Below are 21,985 nucleotides of genomic sequence, written 5' to 3'. Positions count from 1 at the left end.
ACCTGCACGAACAGTTCGACGACGTTTGCAGCAGCATGGACTATCAGATCGGAGACCATGGTTGCTGTTAGCCTTGACGCTGCATCACAGCAGATGCGCCTGCGATGGTGTACTCAACGACGAACCTGGGTGCAGGAATGGCAAAACGTCATTTTTTCGGATGAATCCAGGTTCTGTTTACAGCATCATGATGGTCGCACCCGTGTTTGGCGTCATCGCGGTGAACGCAAATAGGAAGCGTGTATTCGTCATCGCCTTACTGGCGCATCACCCGGCGTGATGGTATGGGGTGTCATTGGTTACACGTGTCGGTCACCTCTGGTTCGCATTGACGGCACTTTTAACAATGGACGCTACATTTGAGATGTGTTACGACCCGTGGCTCTACCCTTGGTTCAAATGGCTCTGAGCACTATGGGACTCAACTGCTGAGGTCATTAGTCCCCTAGTACTTAGAACTAGTTAAACCGAACTAGCCTAAGGACATCACAAACATCCATGCCCGAGGCAGGATTCGAACCTGCGACCGTAGCGGTCTTGCGGTTCCAGACTGCAGCGCCTTTAACCACACGGCCACTTCGGCCGGCCGGCTCTACCCTTCATTCGATCCCTGCGAAACCCTACATTGAAACAGGATAATGCACGACCGCATGTTGCAGGTCCTGTAGGGGCCCTTCTGGATACAGAAAATGTTCGACTGCTGCCCTGGCCAGCACATTCTCCAGATCTCTCACCAATTGAAAACGTCTGGTCAATGGCGGGCGAGCATCTGGCTCGTCACAATACGCCAGTGACTACTCTTCATGAACTGTGATATCGTGTTGAAGCTGCATGGGCAACTGTACCTGTACACGCCATCCAAGCTCTGTGTGACTCAATGCCCAGGCGTATCAAGGCCGTTATTACGGCCAGAGGTGGTTGTTCTGGGTACTGATTTCTCAGGATCTATGCATCCAAATTGCGTGAAAATGTAGTCACATGTCAGTCCTAGTATAATGTATTTCTCCAATGAATACCCGTTTATGATCTGCATTTCTTCTTGGTGTAGCAATTTTAATGGCCAGTAGTGTAAATATATTGGAGAAAAAGCAGGAAGTATTAGTGTTACACTACTTATATTGTCTCGTACTAGAATTTGGGTTCTTGGAATTTTAGGGTAGGTCTCTTGCGACACGAAACATATGTCTCGACGCGTATCTCAACATAGGGTCCTTATCATTTCTGTGAATCTCTCGCACTGACTTTTCAGCGACGAATTTACTTCACACCAAAGGGGTGAGGGGGGGGGACTGCAATCTTGTCAGCTGTTGTTCGACATAAAATAAAATATCACGTGCTGAGTGAAACTTCGTTCTCTGCTCATAATTTAATGTTGATTCTTTTTTTTGTCTTTTCGCAACATACAAGACACAAACGCGCTATATTGGTTGCAGTGGTTCAAAAGAAAATGCCTTATATTAGGATTTCGATACGGCTAAACCAAGTGTATGAACTGGTTGAAGACAGAATTCTCAGTCCTGAATTAGGTTTATAATATAACTATTAATAATAAACGCTCTTATTGTCCACACGATTGTGATGTTGAATGTACTTTAACATTCTGACATTAAGTACTAATTATTTGATGAACTTTTCATGCATTTCCTCCAGGGGAAAAAAAGTTAATATTGCGGCAACCTGCACGAAGAAAAGAATAAACAGGTTAATGAATCAATAAGAACGACTATTGCTACTAACCACAATCGTTGCCAAGTTGCAGACTCTGATAACCCTGAAAGTGACAGTACCATATCAAACAGTGATCCAACACTGTCAAATGATCACAAATTAATTTTTTAGACGATGACCGGTTTCAGTCTGTAATGACCATCTTCAGATCTAAATATGTATATAAATATATACATCTAGTGAGCAGTGTGTCTTTTAACATAAAACAGCAATATGTATCACAATATACAGTCATACACCAGGGAAATGTACAGAAAAAATATGGTATAACGTATCTTTTTTACACCATATCCTAAAGTGATACGGCCATAATGGCATCGTCAAAACATATAAATATAATCAGCATAGCATCGTCATATAGATTTAAAATGTGGTGTAGAATAGGCCACATAGTACACATAGTGATTATTGCCAACTAGCTACTGAGGTACAGTAGCATCCAGAAACCTGTTTGCCTACACACACCCTAGATGTCGCTACTGTGGGCTTGCTTATGTGTAGTCATCATTTACGCAAAAACATAATCTGATAAAAGCACATTAGATAAAATGCATGTAGCAAACTTATTAAAATTGATGACTATCATAAAAACCAATTGTGATACATTAAAAGATGAATGCAGTTACCCATGCAAAATTATTAAAAGAAAATATATGAAGAGTATAGGTCCGACCCTTTTTTATGGTGAACTTACGGTCAACAATTAATATAGCATAATACATTGCCTGTGGCAACCTATTAATTACTTATGAAAGATAAAATGTCTATATGACAGCTGAAAAAGAGACAGTTCAATGATCAGCGCCCTCTGCTGGGTCGGCCGCTAGGATCTTATGTAAACGCGCATCGATCGTAACAACTTAACCAATAGAGGGCTTTACATACATCGTGACATGTCTCCCACAGAAAACTTTTAAACAACATATATTTATAGGTTGCCACAAGCAATGTATTATGCTATTTTAATTGTTGACCGTAAATTCACCATAAAAAAGGGTTGTACCTATAATCTTCATATATATTAATTTTACATAGGTCATCTTTTTATGTATATCAATTGGTTTCTATGATAGTCATCAACTATAACAAGTCTGCTACATGCATTTTATCTAATGCGCTTTTATCAGATTATATTTTTGCGTATATGATGACTACAGATAAGCAAGCCCACAGTAGCGACATCTAGGGAGGGTGCTGTCGACATGCCCCTCCATATCCGCATCCAGTGACGCGTTTGGGCTAAGGATGACACGGCGGCCGGTCGCTAACGTTGGGACTTTATGGCCTGCTCGGGTGGAGGTTTTTAATTTTTCTCCATTCACTCGAAAACATCTGACCGTACAGTGTAGCTCTATATGTAGATTAAGATTTCTTTTCGAAATACGTCTTTTTTTTCTTAATGTGAAATTTTGTGTGTGTCACGTAGGATATCAATGCTGTGTTGCGACATTTACCTTACACGTGGCTCGTATAAATAAAGAGTGACACATGTCACCAAATAAGCGCTCAACGCACCTCGTTGTCGAAGTCCCAGGGCTTGACGTGGAACCTGATAGACGGCATGAAGGTGGTGGCCTGCAGCCAGCGGATGTACAGGTCGTAGGTGGGGTAGCCACCGTGGTTCTCGGCGCCGCCCACCTGCTCCGGCATCACGAAGGGGTAGCCGACCATGCTGAGCTGCAGCAGCTTGGGCACCAGCGTCTTGAGGCCGTTCTGGCCGCTCCACGCGGTGTCGATGACGTCCATGAGGAAGAAGTTCGGTAGCTGCTGGCTCTCGACGCCGGAGCGCAGCGTCACCATGGGCCCGAAATGAGCGCCCGCCCTCGAGTACTCGTCCGAGATGGCCACCGGGCTCTTCTCCGCCGGCGTGATCTCCGCCGGCTGCGGCAGATAGCTGGACTCGCCGTAGTCGAACCTGAACGTGTCTATCCCTGTCTCATTGCGAAGTGCCTGGAAAGAGATTGAGAATGCAGTGGCGTACCGTGAGAGATGATGTTCTCTGCAGAGTATACAAGCCGACGTCAGAACAGGGTACGGAGATAGAGAAAGTATGGGAGGATACCGGACGGTTGATAAATTATGTAAAGAAATATGATGATGTAATCATCATGGGATATTGGAATGCGGTAGTAGGGGAAGAAATAAAAGAGAGAGTTACTGCAGAATATAGGATTGGAAATTGAAATAGGATGGCAGAAAAGCAAACTAAGTTCTGCAATAAAGGTTAATTAGTAATTACGAATAAATTGTTCAAAATTGGAAGGTGTGGGAGTTATAAGTTGCAATGGCGGGAGACGCGCCGAAATTTGGGATGGATCAAATTGTGGTGAGAAAGGGGTTCCGATATCAGATGTTGTGAAACGTAGCCACAACAAGATACACCCTCGGACCACAATCTTCTTCTGATGAAGAGCAGGCTAAAGTTTAAAAGATTCTCCAATAGGATCAATGCTAAATGAAGTTGGGCACTGAAGAGTGGTGAGAAGCGTCCTATTCTCTCAAAGGCTGCAGTTAGTGCAATACTGAACGCAACAGCGGGCAGTTCGCTTGAAGAGGTATGGAAATCTCTGAAAAGGGCAATCACAAAAATCGGACACACTAGCGTATGTACTAGTATGGTAACTGCGAACTGTGGGTAACACACGAATAATTTCAGTTGATCGGTGGAAGAAGGAAGTTGGAAAATGATCAGTGTGAGACAGAAATGTGGCAATTAAGAAAGAAAAAACTAGGAAGTGTAGTGAAGCCAAGGCGACATGGTTTGTAGAAAAATGTGAAGAAATCGAAAAAGGAATGGTCATCAGAACGAGTGATGCAAGATATAGAAAGGTCAAAACAATCTTTTTTTTTTCAATGAAAAGCAAAGGCGTCAATTTTCAGATTGGAAACGGAATCCCGTTGTTAATCGCAGAGGTAACAACGGATATGTGGAAAGAGTAGGTTGAAGTTAGGAGTAAATGTCCGAAGACGCAACAGAAGAAAAATCAGGAGTCGATATTTAAGGCTCTCGCATTCCACTATTAGAATTAGAGTTTAACAGACCTTTACAAGACTGGCGATCAGATAAGACCGAGAGCATAGACAACATTCCTTTGGAATTTCTAAAATCGAGAACGACCCCACATACGTCTTGGAATCTCATGCAACCAAGTTCCTGATAATAATAATACACATAAGAAAGGTAAAGGAATTTGAGGAACGTTTAGATAACAATCAGTTTGTCTTTCTGAAACGGGACACGTAGGAGTAACTTCTGACGTTTCGCTAGGTAGTGGATTAAGGATTACGAAAACTGAAGAAGCTTTCGTAAGATTTTTGGAACTAGGAAAAGGCATCCACAGTATAAAATTGTGCATGGTGTTCGAAATACTGAAAACAGTACAAGTAAACTATTGGAAAGAGGGCTGCTCTTAAGTATGTAACAAAACCAGGAGGTAATGATACGGAATGGAGTGCTGAACGAAGTGCTCGAATTATAAAGCGTTTAAGACAGCAATGTGATCCTCCGCCCGTATCGTTCAATCAGTACATCGAGGAAATAATGACGGAAATAAAACAAAGCTTCAAGAGTGGGATTAGAATTTAGGGTGAAAAGATATCAGTGAAAAGATTCGCTGATGACACTGTTATCCTCTGTGAATGTTGCGGAGAATTACGTAACATGTTGACTAGAATTTACATTCTAATGAGTACACGCTATGGAATGAGTGTAAATAGATGAAAGACAGAAGTAAAGAGCAATGGCGGAATTGAGATTAACGGAAACCTTAGCATAGAAATTGGTGACCACGAAGTAGAAAAGTTAAATAATTCTACAACCATGGAGACAAACTAAAATATGACAGAAGAAGTATGGAAGTCGTAAAAAGCAAATTAGCACGAGCAAAGATGTCATTCTTTGTTAAAAGAAGTTTATTGGTATCAATGGTAGGCCTTCACTTGAGGACCAGATATGGAGAATGTACGTATAAAGCACAGCATAGTATGATAGGGAATCGTGGACTGTACAAAGATAGGAGAAAAACAGAATCGATGAGAGAGATGTTTTGCAGTAGGAAGGTGCTCAAAATTAGGCGGACTTTAAGATAATGTATGAAGAGGTTCTCCGCGGAATCAGCGAAGAAAGGTAAATACTAATACGAAAAAGGGAAAGGATGATAGGACATGTGTTATGATATCAGGGAATAATTTTCATTGCCCCAGGGGCGGGTGGGGGGGCTGTAGGGCAAAAACTGTAGGGGAAGGCAGAGATTGGAATACATGCAACAACTAATTGAGAACGTTGGTTACAGACTTTTACTCTGTGATCAAAAAAGTTGCCACAGGTGAAGAACTGGCGGAGGAGCCGCATTAAACCAGTCATAAGATTGATGACTTAAAAATAATACTGAAATTTCTACTAACGGACTACGCAAGGGAGTCATATTGTTATGACTAGATGCTTGTACAAACGAGAAGAATCTAAAACAACGTGCCACAGATTTCGTTAAATGGATGATTTAGTTTATTCGCAACTCGCTTCAGGTTTTAGACCCCCAATGCACGGCAGCACATTGTTCCCTAACACATATTTATTTCTGTCAATCATCTTCATTTTTTTTATCAGAATCCATCAAACTGTCTCTAAGTTCTCATTTCTGTGAGATACACCAGGTACCTCATTCGCTCGTCGCTTTGAAAAAGACACCGAAGTCTTACTGGCAATGTCAACCGATAGTAGGTATTTGAAAATACGAAAAGTACAATAATAAGTTAAGCTAAAAAATATAATTTCAGAGAAACAGCAGAATTGGATTGAAAAGGAAAATTAAATTTGATGCTCCCAGCTAATTTATTCTGCACCAAGTGCTGCATATAATTAAATTTATAGTCGAATTGATTTTACGATTAATGAACTGATGAAAAATGTATCTATGAAAGTGAATGAAAAGCCTACCAACATACTCTTGACTGACAAATGTCCCAAGTGTTCTGCTTTTATATTATGCTCTTGAGTGAAGTTACGACCCTGTGAGCTACAGACAAAATTACTGCATGCCTGCGGCGTACATTAAATGCAAGATATTCTAATTACTCATCATACGATATATCCATATCGGCTACCCAGTCATTTCAAAAACATATATTCTCAGTAGATGTTCGTTTGCAGGACAGAATTTCTCTAAGCGTTTTACAGAATGTGCTTCTAATTCCTTCTGGTCAAAGATGAATATTATTTTTCTTTTATGTGGATTACAGGAACCGCAAGAAGCTCTGCAAGCGATTGATTGTGTGTAAGTAGAGGCATACTTTGTTGCTGATTCCTATCACATAGATACGAGATTCGCTGGCGAAGCTACTCACCGAAAGTTTGTCCGTCCACCAAGCTGCTGCATCTGGGTTGGTGAAGTCGACAACGCCGCCATATCCCCTCCACCAGCGGGTGGTCGTGCTGCCATTACTGTTCTGCACGAGGTACCCGTTGGCCAGCGCCTCAGAGAAATACGGCTCGCAATTTTCGTTTACAAATGGGTGCATCCACAACGCGACGGAGAACCCTAGCGCGTGGAGGTCATCCGTGAGCGCACGCATGTCGGGGAACTTGGTCGTGTCGACGGTCATACTGCCGTAGCAGGTTTCCCATTTGTCAGATATTTCGATAACGCTGTAGTCGAATCCGTGCTCAATTATATTGGCGACCCTCTCCCTCACGTTGTCTTCTGGAGGCGCCACTGTCCAGATGGGATATGTTGCCATGCGTTCGTCTGGGATCACGTCGGGCTTGCCCATGTACGTCTGGACGACATGCTCGTGCGCCTGTCTCGGGTCCTCGTACGAACACAGCTCGAACTGCAGCACGTTGTCTGTTCGGTTCTCTGGGTAGGGAGACTCGTTCTCGGCAATGAAGCACAGTTTGTTGAGGGTCGCGTCGGTGTTCTGCTCTATGAAGAGAGGACTGTTTGCATGAACGCGGACGGCTCTGCCGTCGGAGAAGAGCCAGTAGCGCGAAGCGATGGCGGCGTGGTCTCTCTTGTTGGTGACGTATGCGTAGTGGTCGTACACGTTCTGCTCCGTTGGCCACTTCTGGTAGGTCGATTCGATACCTCCGTAGATGTGACTCGAAAGGTGGCGCTGACACATTCTGATGGGCGCAGTCGGAACGTCAATCGTCAGCCGGCCTTCAAAACAACGGCCCGCCCTGTCTTGGCGCCGCAAGACGACCCTGGAGCTCCCAAAGTCGAAGGACTCCTCATCCATACGTCTCTCGTGGCGCGGAACTGGAGGCAGCTCGTCTCCGGGAACTTCTATGTATCCCAGCTCCACCTCTTGGCCGCCTAAAACATGCAAGTAATTATCTCCTGTGAGTGAATTTGCTATAGTCATGAATATAATATGAACGAGGTATTATGAAACACTGAAGTTCACTAGAATACAAATTTATAATTGCCCTAAGGAGAACTGAAAATCTGAAACATGTAGCGCGCTATATCCCACAAATGACTGAAGTTTAATTCTTCGTATGGATTTAGATGTCTATTTCAGCGTTTTATGTACTAATAATGCCACAACTACAGTAACCTCTACTGACATTCCACTATACCATTGTTGTACAAACGTTCGACAAGCTACACTTATTCTCTAGCATGCACCGAGTAGCTATTATTTCGACAGCAACCCCTGATATGTACTTGCCAATATCATTTGGATATCTTTTATTGTTACACTCATTCAATCTCAAGCCTGGGGTAACATTAGATCATAAGAGTCACTACAACTTCTCATGTAGGCAAGTCATGCAGCATACATGAAGCTCTTTCAGAATATTATTCTAGAGTGTGTGGCGATTGAATTTTTCATACTATACAACTGCACAGAATGTAACATTAACACGAAAAGCTCATTCACTTTACCATACGTGTTATCTAGACAGTTTTCTTGCAAGATAAATCAAGAAAACAGTACTAGAAAGGCAATTGCACACTATATACTGAAACTATCGTTTTGCTTTACTTGAAATCATGCCACATTCAAACACATTGATATATCTGAGAGAGGACACGAAGTTGGCTGCTCCTTGGCCCCTATCAAGAATGTGACCATGTGTGACAGTCGTACTGGAACGCATTCTACTTTAGCTACAAAATTCCACGTTTTATGGAAGCAATCGGGCAGCAATATTATTCTGTCGTATCATTATATACTTTAACAATATTCGTCTCGGAATGTTTCAGTAAAAGCGTTAATAGCAATTATACCCTCATATACAACACCTTACCATTTGTCACGTAAAGTCTATGTAGTAAATATTTCATTTAACTCGCATGTATTCTTCGTACAGTTGTAATTTTGCCATACCCTCAGAGAAAATATTACCACAGGCGTCAAACATCGCTGTTTCATCTGCGAAACGTTACAGGTGCACGCTCTTAATTCTCCGACATTTTCTATGTCTACATCTACTCCTACTTGATTGCTTTGCATTTCACGTTTCTGTGGCGGGCAGAGAGTTTGCAGAACCACTTTCATGCTATTCCCCTGCGACTTCACTCTCTATTATCACGCGGGGAAAATTGGACACACAAATCTTTCCGTGCGAGCTCTTATTATATTACGAAGGTCATTTCTCGTTAAATCGATGACAGAAGTCAACAAAATAATTCTGCCTTCGGAGGAGAATGTTGGTGATTGTAATTTCGTGAAAAATCTCACTGCAAAGAAGAACTATTGTTTTAATGATTGCTATATCAACTCACTTATCATATCCGAGAGGCTCTCTCCCCGTTTCACTACAGTAAAAAACTTTCTGGATGCCTCATCTTGTAAGGATCCCTCACATCGCGAAATATTCCAGAAGAGGCCGGATACGCATATAGTGTCTTCCTAGGTTTGTTGCCTCTCCTAATAAGATGTGATTTACCGTGTAACCGAAATGGAGAGGAATTTTCTTAATATCTGTGTGGAAGATCGCACACTATTTATTGCTCTCAGTAAAATGCAACTTTTCTCACTTAACAGATTTCTTAGATAAAATCGACAGTATCATCCACAAACAATGTAAGACGTTGCTCAGATCGTCTGCTAAATGGTTTTTATACTTCAAGAACAGAAGAGGACCTATAACCATTCCTTAGAGAACCCCAGACTTGACTGTGGTTGCACTACATGAATTCTCGTCAGTTACATCGAACTGTGACCTTTCTGAGAGATAATCGCGAATCCCTTAGCACAATTAAGACGATACTTCACGGGCACGCTGCTTGATTATGAGCCACTTGTGGCGAGCGGTTTAGAAGTCTAGGAATATAGAATCTTTTTGAGATTCCCTGTTGACAATACTGACTAATTCTGTGAACAAAGAGCTAGTCGTGTTCCACAAGCATCATATATTCCTTATTTGTACTGATTACGCGTCAATAGATCGTTTTCTTTGAGGTTTTTCATAATCATAGAACGCAGTATACGAGATCTGTGAGAAAAATAATGACACTGACAACACTGCGAGGTATCTGACAACGCTATCTTGGTCTACTTTTGTAGATCGGTGCGTCCCTCCCATCAGACGCTCAGTTCGTGTTTCAGCACCGAACTGCCATCACATGATTTTTGGGAGCGCCATCAGTGAAGCTGTGCTGTCTTTGAGCGTTATGAAAATGAAACAGCGGAATTTAGTGCAACATTATACCGTAAAGTTTCGTGTTAAACGTGGGGAATCTACGAGTGTGACCTTTGAAAAGTTGAAACTGACCTTTGGGGAACATTTCTTATCAAGAGCACGTGTGCGTGCTCTTGTGACATCGAAAAGACTTTGTTGCACCCGAAGAAACTATCATCCAAGTGTTTTACAAAGATGTCCTTGACAGGCTCAGGAAAAGGGTGAATCGAGCACACCAGACGTTGCAGACAAGTGGATGCTGCGTCATGACAACGCCTCATGTCACTCAGACACCTCCATTACGGATTTTTTTATCTCAAAAGGAACTCCTTTTGTTCCATAGACCCCTGTTACCTGATCTGAGTCTTTGTGACTTGTTTCTGTTACCGAAATTGAATAAAAATTCTTAAAATAACGTACATTTTTGGACTGTGGAGGACATTCAAGAAAATGTGACCGACATGTTAAACGCCCCACCAACTGAAGCCTTTCAGCGCTGCTACCAGGACTGGGAACAACGACTCCGCCGGTGTATACCTGCCGAAAGGAACTACTTTGAAGGAAACAATGTTGTTGTCTGAAAAAGACTAAAACTTCAGTAGATCAAAAATCAGTCCGATTGGTTTTATTACATACGCCGTATATTCGAGAAACCTATTACATATCGATGTCAACGATATAGTTCTCTAATGCAGCGGCTTACTTTATTTCTTTTCTTGTACATCGATGTTAACTTTTCACTCCTTCCATAATGATCTTCCACCGAGCAAGCCGTTGTGTATGACTTGTAAAAATGGAACCATTTCAGTAGCATACTCCGAAACGAACGGTACTGGTATGCAATCTGGACCGAAAGTTTTCTTTTATTCACTTAAAGTGCTACACTACACTGGTATATACATGATAATCGTTGTAGTTGTTCTTGATTACAGTTTTGGAATACTTGCTGATTGAGAGTGCAACAGCCTCTGCTTCCTCAGCATCTTCCGAATTTCGTTATTAAGCCATGGTGGATCTTTCCCATCCTTTATCCACTTACTACGCGTAACTCTCCGGACCACGACTTGCAATCTCCTTAAACTTTGTCCATAATTGCTGAGCGACCGACTTATCAGAACCAAGTGAAATGTAAATGTCGTGTGACTAGGGCCTCCCGTCGGGTAGACCGTTCGCCGGGTGCAAGTCTTCCGATTTGACGCCACTTCGGCGACTTGGGCGTCGATGGGGATGAAATGGTAGTGATTAGGACAACACAACACGCATTCCCTGCGACCCAGCCGGGAATCGAACCAGGGCCCTTGCGAATGAGATTCTGTCGCGCTGACCACTCAGCTACCAGGGGCGGACATCAGAAGTAAGTGATGTAAGTTCACTGTCTAAGTGAGCTTATCTGCTCTGTCTAGTAGAAATACTCTCCTAGCCTTTTTGACTGATTTATTATCTTCCGTAATCATAGTTGCTATAGAGACGTCATGATCGCTAATTTTCGTCTCTTTACCGACGTCGTCAATAAGGTCCGGCCTGTTTGTAGCTACACGGTATGACATATTTCTATTGCGTGTGGGCTGCCGAGCTAGCTGTTCAAGAGAGTTATCAGGCAACGTGTTCAGTAGTATTTCGTATGACAGTGTATCTGTATCCCCCACGATGTGTCCATAGACACTAGTCTATCCTCGATAGGTGAAAGTCGCCTCCAAATAGTATTGCATGATCTGGATATTTATGCGCTACTGGCCGTTGACTTTCTTTAAATTCTGCAACTGTCACAGAGGGAGCGGGTGGCCGGTAAAAACATCCAACAATTAATTTGGTTTCACCTACGCCAGTTACAAGCGACCAAGTCACTTCACTGTCCCATTCAACTTCGACCTCAATAGAGACAACATTTTTGTGGGACTCTCCTATGGCCTCTAATCTATCTTTCGAATATACGTTCCACGACTCGCTAAATATCTCAGAGCAATGAAAACGCGTTTCCTGCGCATCCACATATAGATAATAGGGTATAGTGAAGTCAGTTAATCTTGTAACGTCAGCATTTTGGCTTTAATTCGCCATACATCCATAAACCGTAGAGGAGCTTGCCTAGCGCTGTCGTACAGTTGACGTAATATGCAGTAATAAAATTCTTAGCTCCACTGGCTATCTGCCGCCACTACGGCATCAAAACACAAGTGAGCCTCACGAATGTGTGGCTTGGTATGCAATTTTCGTCATCCCACAATAGACGAGTACCGTTCTATACCACGAGAATAACGGGCCCGTACTTCCTGAATGACGACACCAAGGAACTGTCTTGTGGATATGCTGTACTGAGCATGAAGGAAAGACAATAAAATTTTGCCGGCGATTTCGCATAATTTAATGTGACGGCTAGAGCTCTATGATCAGTAAAACAGGTGGGTATTACGTAAACGTCCGAATGCTGCCCGTACAAAGAATAATGTAGGTAAAAGCAATGACGCTGGAGGTGGCAGTAAAATAAGTGTATCGGACAAGTATAGGACACAGACAAATCCAAGCGTCCGTAGGTACAAGAAGCTTTCCATATCCTCAAGTTCTTTACTAAAGATAAATATAAGAAACTGATGCACTGGCCGGAGAACGCAACTAAAATCACCACCCAATAGAATCTTTGCACGGGATGATAAATAATTTCCTCTCTGTAGAAGCGCAAACGTTCCGTAGAAAGACCAGAACCAGAAGAAGCATAAAGGTGCATCCTATGCTCTTACCACCACCGAGAACTTCTAAATCTCGTAATGGAATTCCTTCCCCATAAAACAAGGCAGTGCCCGTAGGAAGTTCGGAAGCAGCATTAAAACGGTCGAGAACCCAGGAATTGAAACCTAGTCACTTCTGCACCAGAGTAATATATCAACTATTGCAAAGCGGTGAGCCGCTGTTGAGAACCAACTCTGTTAATATTCTATGCTTGCATAGACATTTGAACTGGAACGGAAACTACAAAATTACGGAACCGTCATCGAACGGAGGTACGTTGCAGTATCCATGGCAGAATCAATGAACGAAACTGCGGTAGAAGGGGTGTGAACATCTCCGCCATCTCCCAACAGTTCTATCTGCTTCAGTTGTTTCGGCTGGTCATACATAAAATCGGTTTCATATTGAGAGACCTTCGTACTCCATTCGTCAAAGGACAGGGGCTCGCATATGGAGATTTGTTTGGTAACGAAAGGGTTCTCCTAGCCTTGGGAATCAATCAAGTTACGCTCACCAACAGACTGTGACATAGACGACGCGTCAGACGGCGCAGAAGTAGTTCGGTAAGCTAACAGGAAAGGTATCAGGCAGAGGCGGGGGAAGACAAGTGGGGTCCTTAGACAGATTCCTTAAGAGGCGGCGATGAAGGGAGAATCGCCAGACGAGTTATCAGTAAGCACCTGAAGTGGTGCAGAAGCACCCATGGCTTCCCTGGCCGTAAAAATGCCGGAGAAGAGGGTCCTTGGAAAGAGGGCTATCCGAAGGGTGAGCCAAAGGAAAACACTCCTCGAGTGCGTCATCCTCCTGCGCTCTGTCACTCTTGTTTTGAAAACCGCGACCAGCACCGCGGCAGTGACGGCGTTAGTAACCTTACGAGTGAGCAGCGAGGGCAAAATCACGAGCAGTATCTCTCGAAGATCCACTTTGGTCCTCAAATATCGGGATTGGCTCAGTTGCAGAGTCTTGTAGGAGAAGAGCCGCTAAAGTAAATTTTTTACACTGTTTGTAAGTGCGTTTTAATTTAGTCTTGGCCAGCCTTTCATAGTTCGCTCTTAGTGTACAATTGGCAGGGAGGTAGCCGCTCTTATTGCAAATAAAGCCGGTTTCTTCCTGGCCGGCACAAGTAATATGTACCCGATAGCCACATACCTGTAAGTGAGAGCGAGTATTTTTTTCATCGCCGTTTACACTGACTGAACGCTTTTACATACATGTAAACGAAGCTGAGCAGACCATCGTTCCCTTAGAATATGTCGTATATCCCCATAAGGAAGCAGTATGGACCACAGAAAACTGTCGGCTCCCTCGTGTGGACCACTTCTCTTCTGCGTTCGCCAAAAGAACCATGCTAGTGGGACCAGCACGATGAGTAAAGGGGACCTGAATACCGTGACGTCATAACGTACCTAAACATGGTCAAGAAAATTAACGATAGAAACATATAATTCCTAATCAAAGTATGCAATTAATCTGCCCTAACCACTGACCTTGTCCACCAGCCAGTCGCGTGTCTCTAAAGAGCCGGGCTGCACATGCCTTGTGAATTTATCAAAACTGAATCTGACAGTACCTGTACGTAGAATAAACTTTGGAAACATGTTGGACAACACGATACTAGATAACGCAGTGTAAGGAAGGGCTGCACAAACTGCGGACACTATGCGACGAACAGCAACGTGACGTGCACGAGGGCTCACACGGCACATGTCAGACACGCTACGCCAACGCGAAGAGGCGGAACTATGACAGCCTTCTATCACATGACGCAAAGTGGGTATCCACTCAGCAAAGGGATGTTGCACGTGCTCCTCTGAGGTAAAAAGGTTGGCACAGGAGAGGAATTCGTGGCGGGCGGCATCAAACCAAAAGTCAGTTAATGGCGATGGTGCAGGCAATAAGTAGGTTACTGATATTTCGGTTTCAAAGGAAGATCAGAGACCGAATAAAAAATCAGTTCGTTCAATGAGAAGTGACAGTAGTTGCTACCAAGCTTGAGGGGAAAAGCTGAAGTGCTTAAATTGCTAATATTGGAACCTAAATATAGTTTTGGAAAGGAGTAAAAACTGATTGTGAACACAGTATCAATGAAATTAGACGCTAAATGAAATGATCATTAGAGAACTGAACAATATAACAGATAAATAGGAAAGGTGTCCAACACGCTGAAAGAGCGGAAAGAAATTTGCGAATAGCTGATGACGGCCAGAAACTAGAGCGTTGCAACGGAAGAAATTTAGGAAAAAAATGAATAATTTAGAACAGAATGTTAGCTTGGAAGCAAGGGCAATTAACGTAAATTCACGTCCTACTTGCCGACTTTTGGCAGACAAAAAATTTGATTCTGTAGGCTCAACGTATCGAGTACTTTCTCTGCGTAAGTGCCTGGAAATGTTCCCAATAGATATGGGGCGAAACAGGTATTGGCTGGAGCTGTACGTGGATGTGCGAGTATGAGCCGATGTCAGATAGGCGTAATTATAATGTTTTGAAATCCATCCTAAAAATATGTAATGTGGAACGGCGTTCGGTCGACTGCTGCAATACATTTTTTATAATTTTGGGTCCTGCAGAAATGCTACTGAGGTAATGAAACAAGTAGCCTAAATGATGTTTTCAAAAGTAACGGATGACTGTAAATATATCTACGACATGTCAAGTTGGTTGCTGCATAAATGTTTTTATTCACCGTTCTGGAAAAATGGTTCAAATAGCACTATGGGACTTAACTTCTGAGGTCATCAGTCCCCTAGAGCTTAGAACTACTTAAACCTAACTAACCTAAGGACGTCACACACATTCATGCCCGAGGTAGGATTCGAACCCGCGACCGTAGCGGTAGCGCGGTTCCATACTGTAGCGCCTAGAACCGCTCGGCCACCCCAGCCGGCTACCATTCTGCAGAACGATGTAGTATCATAACAGTGGAATACATGATAAACTGAAAGCCACTTAACGGTGTAATAATACTGAAGACTTATGTACCCTCATAAGATTTGATGAAGCAGTTTGTGAGTCCTTTTACCGATGAATTTTGTATTTTTAGTTTTGGCCATTTAAGACGCGACATCGGTTACTCCATTCCAGCAGAAAGTTGTTCAGCTGAGAATAAACAACATAAATTTCACATCTGTTCACGCTGGTTATTATACACATTAATTAGAAGAACATCAAGGAATTTGCAGTGGCCGTGCGGTTAAAGGCGCTGCAGTCTGGAACCGCAAGACCGCTACGGTCGCAGGTTCGAATCCTGCCTCGGACATGGATGTTTGTGATGTCCTTAGGTTAGTTAGGTTTAACTAGTTCTAAGTTCTAGGGGACTAATGACCTCAGCAGTTGAGTTCCATAGTGCTCAGAGACATTTGAATTTGCAGTGCTGTATAAAAGCACACTGCTCCTTTTGCCTCTTCTTCTAGTGGTGGACTACAGCACTGATCGTGTACTGTGAATGTATTGTCTAGAAATGTTCAGAGACGTCGGTAGCGAAGAGTGAGCACTGAGGCAACTTTGAACAGGTGGCCCGACAGCTAGCTGTTGGCGCGCCACGCACTCACCCCTGTCAGTCAGTATCAGGACGCGTCCGGTAGCCTCGTCGTAGCGGGTGTTGAGGCCGGCCGCGGTTGCGGCTGGCGCCACCAGCAGAACACCCAGCAGCAGCAGCGTCGGGGTCGACCACATTGCTGCGGCAGACGAGCATACAAGCTAATTAACTGGTAGTCCCGCACCACTTCAACTGACGACGACAAAACAGATGGCGCTGTAGGCACCCAACACACGACACAAAGTCACGAATGACATGGTATTACGTTTATCATAAATGACATTCACATGCATTAAGTGTTTCATTCGTTTGCAAAACAAATTGTCGGCCATTTTCAGATTCTCTCATTTATGGAGACCTTCTCATATTTTTGTCCAATGTACTTAACATTCACCTGGAGTAGCCTGATAACCTATCAGCAGTATTTTTAAATGACGTGAAAATTTTATTTACCTTTGGAGCATATCGATAAGAGATGCTATCGTAAACAGGTATTCTAGTAGGAACTTGTTGCCTTTACTGATTCCAAAGAATCAAGATTAGCTGTGATAACAAGAGAGTGTGCTGCCCCTAAAGATAACGTAGCAAATGCATATTTGAACCATCAGCTGCTGGTTCAAATATGCATTTTATACAATACTTAACGCCTGTTGGCAGTCATGTTCCAAAAATGCCTAATGTGAAAGTTTTGAATGGGATACTCCCAGCGTTTGCATTTGTTTTATGTTAATTATGTACATCCACAAAACAAATTAGCACTACTAGGAAATTATCAAATTAAGTGCCATGATCTGTCGTTAATTTTGCAGTGCAAAAAACTCTAATGAGAACAAATAATGTGCCAAAAAATATGTGAAACTGCCAGAAATTTTCAAAAACAGCAGATAGCCGGAAAAAAGGTATTGCTTATTGAATTTTTCAGTACTCACTTGACTTCTCTATGAAATATATTACTCTAATATTACTAATACTTATCTTTGAATATTACAGAGTTTTTTTTACATGCCATAATGTGAGAAATATTAAATGAACTCTACAATTGCGGAGAAAACATTTGGAAGTTGTTCAGCATCGATAAACACGTATTCACAAGTCTTATCTAACTTTCGAACGATGTTCAGCGTTAACAAACGATTATTAAAGCGTCTTGTCTAACGTCTTTACGATTTGGTACCTGTAAAATTACACACTGCAGGTGTGGTGTGGTAGCCGGGTAGCACCCCCACGGGCGTCGCACAGTTGGTAACGGAAACGCACCTTTCCGGCAGACGCCGACAGCGGCCGTGGGTGGACCTAGCAACGATGCTCGCCCAGTGAGCCACGCCTTCCCCTTCAGCGGCTGCGAGCGCCCTTTGCCGCCGCGATACACAATGGCCGACGGTGGCTACACACCCCAGTCTCAGTCGCGCTCTTCGACGGGCTTCAGTCTTGACCAGCCTTTCACAGTTCGCTCGTGCATTAGCAGGTCCATAGATTGCTTCGTGTAACAGCTGGACTTTACTGCTGTTTGTTCTTTTGTAAAAAAAACTTCGCAACTCACTGAGAAAGCTACAAATTAAGTATAACTTCTCTTTACTGTATTTACGTGTCTGCTAATCGTTTCTGCTCCTGTCCAGCTTTCTTGTGACCTTATGACCATAGCTTCTGCATCACTCTGCAGCCTACTTCTCCTTACCGACGAGGTAGAACACAACAGGACGCAACAGTCTGTTGTAGATAATCAACGGCTCTCAAGTTCGCGACCTACCAGATTTTAAAATCACCTACTTTGATGGCACTACCTGTAACTTGTCTGTTGAGAGTCACAATCTGATATTTGTTGGTTACTTCCGCAGAGTATTTATAAGAATTTAACAGTTTTTTATGCAACAATAGAATAATGATCTAACATTCAGCATTCAAAATTTGACTGATTACTTCTCTGAAAAATATGAAACAAAAGATTACGCAAAAATTGAGGTAAATAAATCAAATAATAACTCTTCTCCGAGTAAGTAGTGTTTAGTTACATACTACTGCGCATTACAATTGCTACACCAAGCAGAAATGCAGATTATAAACGGGTATTCATTAGACAAATATATTATACTAGAACTGACATGTAATGAAATTTTCACGCAGTTTGGCTGCATAGATCCTGAGAAATCAGTACCCAGAACAACCACCTCTGGCCGTAATAACGACCTTGATACGCCTGGGCATTGAGTCAAACAGAGCTTGGATGGTGTATACAGATACAGCTGACCACGCAGCTTCAACACGATACCACAGATCATCAAAAATAATGACTGGCGTATTGTGACGAGCCAGTTGCTCGGCCACTATTGACCAGAAATTTTCAATTGGTGGGAGATCTGGAGAATGTGCTGGCCAGGGCAGCAGTCGAACATTTTCTGTATGCAGAAAGGCCCGTACAGGACCTGCAACATGCGGTCCTGCATTATCCTGCTGAAATGTAGGGTTTCGCATGGATCGAATGAAGGGTAGAGCCACGGGTCGTAACACATCTGAAGTGTAACGTCCACTGTTCAAAGTGCCGTCAGTGCGAACAAGAGGTAACCGAGACGTGTAACCAATGGCACTCCTTACCATCACGCCGGGTGATACGCCAGTATGGCGATCACGAATACACGCTTCCAATGTGCGTTCACCGCGATGTCGCCAAACACGGATGCGACCATCATGATGCTGTAAACAGAACCTGGATTCATCCAAAAAAATGACATTTTGCCATTCGTGCACCCAGGTTCGTCGTTGAGTACAACATCGCAGGCGCTCTTGTCTGTGATGCAGCATCAAGGGTAACCGCAGCCATGATCTCCGAACTGATCGTCCATGCTGCTGCAAACGTCGTCGAACTGTTCGTGCAGATGATTGTCGTCTTGCAAACATCCCCATCTGTTGATTCAGGAATCGATTGTGGCTGCACGATCCCTTACAACGATGCCGATAAGATGCCTATCATCTCGACTGCTAGTGATACGAGGCCGTTGGGATCCAGCACGGCGTTCCGTATTACCCTCCTGAACCCACCGATTCCATATTCTGCTAACAGTCATTGGATCTCGACCAAGGCCGGCCGAAGTGGCCGTGCGGTTAAAGGCGCTGCAGTCTGGAACCGCAAGACCGCTACGGTCGCAGGTTCGAATCCTGCCTCGGACATGGATGTTTGTGATGTCCTTAGGTTAGTTAGGTTTAACTAGTTCTAAGTTCTAGGGGACTAATGACCTCAGCAGTTGAGTCCCATAGTGCTCAGAGCCATTTTTTTGATCTCGACCAACGCGAGCATCATTGTCGCGACACGAAAAACCGCAATCGCGATAGGCTACAATCCGACCTTTATCAAAGTCGGAAATGTGATGGTACGCATTTATCCTCCTTACACGAGGCATCACAACAACGTTCCACCAGGAAACGGCGGTCAACTGCTGTTTGTGTACGAGAAATTAGTTGGAAACTTTCCTCATGTCAGCACGTTGTAGGTGTCGCCACCGGCGCCAACCTTGTGTGACTGCTCTGAAAAGCTACTCATTTGCATATCACAGTATCTTCTTCCTGTCGGCTAAATTTCGCGTCTGTAGCACGTCTTCGTGTTGTAGCAATTTGAATGGCCAGTAGTGTAAAATGTGGGCAATGTAGACCCTGTTGGCTCTAACTTCCCAAAAAATTTTAATGTCGTATCTGCACGTGAAAATGGTCATTTGCTATTGTACACTTTCTGTTTAGATATAAAGTTATTCGTTTCATAATCTGTTTCTTCACCCTTTCAAACTATCATCCCTGCTTCTCAGTTGCCGACATCCAACGAATGGGAACTTTTATTCTTCTCGTGATGACGCACCGGTGTTATGTTCAATGGTTAGGGCAATGGGAACAGAATGATTTTACTAACGAAAAAAGATGTCGGCGCGTAGACTGTTTTCTACTTTTGGGAATAAATCGATGACTGAGAGACCTACGTCTTCACTGTACCAGAGTGACCGTTTCTGCTACGAGGCTTCCAATACAAAGGTGAGCGTCATCTGAGAGTGAGTGGGAAATCCTACAATAGGCGAGGTCGCATTTTGTTCAGAATTTCTACGCAGTTATTGAAAGAGGCTGTCTCAATAAACTGCGGTATCACTTTTTCCACCTGCACCTCTATCTGTGGTGAACTATCCCTGGTGATATTGCCCAAATATTTTCACTCATGAATCCTCAGGTTGAATTCGTCATAGTGTTTTCCTTCGTGGAAGCCACGTCTTTCTACTAGTTGCAGTGCGACTTTTCACTCGGCCGAAAATATGTCACTATTCGCTACAATGTAATGCAAGAGTGTTTGATCTTCACCCTCGAATATTTACCTCAACTAGAATGCAATGTCGGGTTCAGACTGTCCCTGTTCAGCAGTCAAATAGTGGTGGAACGCCATTCCTTGTCTCAGAAGCTTTTCCACCTGTCGTATATCAGTCACAAATTTTAATCTTCTTTTATTCGTGGATGTTTTCTACCTTCCTGATCCGTGAACACTATTCACACTCGTAAGACAACGACGAAGAGATTTGGGTGAAACTTCCCAACGCTCTCTGGCCGCATTCTCTATTTCTGTACTGTCGTATTCACGTAAAGGCGTAATAGTAATTTAAATTGCAAGAGAAGAACAGAACGCACGTCTGGCAGTATCAACGCCTCTCAATTGCGTTATTAATGGCTCGGTGTGATACTGACATGCACAGTGCTTATTATAATTATAATTTTCCTCCCTTCCAGCATGGCTGTTGTTAAAAGACTATAGAAAAGTACTAGCCTCGTAAATTTCAGAGTTACTGGTCACAATAGAATCCCGTTATGACTTAATAAAGTACGTTAAACAGTTATGAATTACATTAATTTACGTATGTCTCACCTATAAGCACGGCGACAGTCGCTGTGGAACACAAAGCAGCTGCAGAGGTTCCTCTGCCTGTGCTGGTGCCTTAGTAGACAGCTGTATATATGTACAAATAAAGGTAATCAGTTGAGTTCTTTAATTACTACTGCCATATACATTTAGCACGACAACAAGGTAATTATCATCTGTTAGTAGTATGATGAGACAGTTAATAATATCAAAGTAATCAAAGGTCATCATAATTGTCACAGCTGACATAGTATCCATATCAGTTGATATGCAGTATAACGGAGATCAATTGCTTTATCTAGATTTGTGGACCATGAACCTTGCAGACGTGGAGTCGCTTGCGTGCCTCAGTGATACAGATTACCGTACAGTGTATGCAGGCCGCAAAGAGGCGGTATGTGCGGAGGGGACTGACGAACTCATGGTTGCTCAACAGGCACAGCCACCTGTTATAGGGCCAGCTGTCTGGATGATATAGTAACGT

The 21,985-nt window shown here is 43.2% G+C and overlaps 1 protein-coding gene across 1 annotated transcript in view; it reads right to left on the bottom strand.

Moving 5' to 3' along the window:
• LOC126198794 (myogenesis-regulating glycosidase-like) overlaps nucleotides 1–21,554 on the bottom strand; it is a 113,938-nt gene extending 92,384 nt beyond the window's left edge. The window contains exon 1 of the mRNA XM_049935364.1: nucleotides 21,508–21,554. The gene's annotated coding sequence lies outside the window, so the exon portion shown is untranslated. The remainder of the gene's footprint in view (nucleotides 1–21,507) is intronic.
• Between the last annotated feature and the right edge of the window lie 431 nt (nucleotides 21,555–21,985).

This window comes from Schistocerca nitens, chromosome 8, assembly GCF_023898315.1.
Source record: "Schistocerca nitens isolate TAMUIC-IGC-003100 chromosome 8, iqSchNite1.1, whole genome shotgun sequence".
Taxonomy (NCBI): domain Eukaryota; kingdom Metazoa; phylum Arthropoda; class Insecta; order Orthoptera; family Acrididae; genus Schistocerca; species Schistocerca nitens.
This window is presented reverse-complemented; position numbering and strand designations above follow the sequence as displayed.